The sequence below is a fragment of the Eufriesea mexicana genome, unplaced genomic scaffold (genome assembly GCF_001483705.2).
Source record: "Eufriesea mexicana isolate 0111107269 unplaced genomic scaffold, ASM148370v2 scaffold294, whole genome shotgun sequence".
Classification (NCBI taxonomy): domain Eukaryota; kingdom Metazoa; phylum Arthropoda; class Insecta; order Hymenoptera; family Apidae; genus Eufriesea; species Eufriesea mexicana.
In genome coordinates, this window is record NW_016908489.1 from 1,838,912 (window position 1) to 1,840,548 (window position 1,637).

A 1,637-nucleotide genomic window follows, 5' to 3' on the forward strand; every position below is an offset into this window, starting at 1 on the left:
CCACAGGTACAGGAGAAGGTGGTAAAATATATGGAGAACCATTTAAAGTGAGACTATATTTAAAAATAAAATGAATTCCTTTTTTATTTAAAAATAATTATTGGATATATGTGTTTTAGGACGAATTTCATACAAGATTACGTTTTTGTCGACGAGATTTAATTGCTATGGCTAATGCTGAAAAGATGACAATGGTTCCCAATTCTTCTTTACTCTTAGTTCTACATTAGATTTGCAGAATAAACATACAATCTTTGGTAAAGTTACTGGAGAAACTATATATAACATGCTTAAACTTGTAGAAGCACTTGTAGATGAGGTAAATTTAATGTATACAAGAAAATATATCAAGAATTGATATAAATATAATATTTCCTCTTTTTTGTAGAATGATAGATCACTTTATTCTTCAAGATTGATAGAAACTATAATATTGAACAATTCATTTTCTGATATTATACCAAGAATAATAGTACAGGAAAGTGAAGAAATAAAGGACAATTCAAAAACTAAAACAGCAGCAGTAATATAAAAATCATATATGTTTGTAGAATTTAGCCCTGATAGTATTATTCTTTACAATGAAAAATTTTGTTACAGAGATTTTTTAATCTTTTATCATTTGGTGAAGAAGCAGAGGTAGATGAAAAAGAATCTTTGATATTAAATAAAAAGTTTAGTGGTAAGGACAAATGAGCTTATGATCATTTAACTGATCCAAAATTAAGCTCACAACCAACTGTTGAACCACCTGGACTTGCAAATAAAAGATGGAAGGAAGACCATAATGGCGATTGGGAAAGTGACGACGAAGTAGAAACTCAAGAAGAATTAGGAGTTGTAAAGAAAGAGAAAGAGTTAGTTTATTGTTTACGTTGTAACTATGTTATAGAAAGTAGGATTTTTTATTGACTGTCTTACATTTATATTTTCAGAGCAGTGAAGGAAAGGATAAAAAATAAATTGAGAGATACAAAAATAGAACCGAAGAATTATGTCGTTCACAATTAACGTGTATATGTGAAACTTTCAAAGTGAATAAAAAGTACCTAAGCATATAACCATCGTAGTTTCATTTTATTTTTTACCACGCACAAAATCACTCACCTTCTTCTGTGACTTCGCGTACGTCGATAATTAATTCATCAACTTTTATAATTGTATCGTAATAGCCTTAGCCAGCTTTCTAATATAAGTCTCGATATTAATTTCTTGTTATTTAATTCATTATTGGTGATTATTGCATAGAGTGTTTGAACCATTGCCGAAGATACTAATGGTTTGTTTTTCCATTAGTATAATAGAATAATTAATAATTCCAGTTCATGAATTAATTATAGAAATTTGGAATTTTTCGCAACAGAAATATATCTATATTTGCATCATTGACGTTATTAAATATAAGAGGCATCGTTTGATATTTTACATCGATACTTTATCACATAGCTATTTTAAAGATGCAACATTTTCCCGCTACAAAAATACCTAGCACATCCGGCTGCAGCCAACTTCCAGTTGGCGGCAAGCGGGCATAACAGTAACATCGTGCAATATTCTCCCGCGTCAAAATAAAACCTTAAATCTCAGAACGTTTCGTGAAGTAGTGATATCGCTGATTGACGTTTTAATTACTTTAC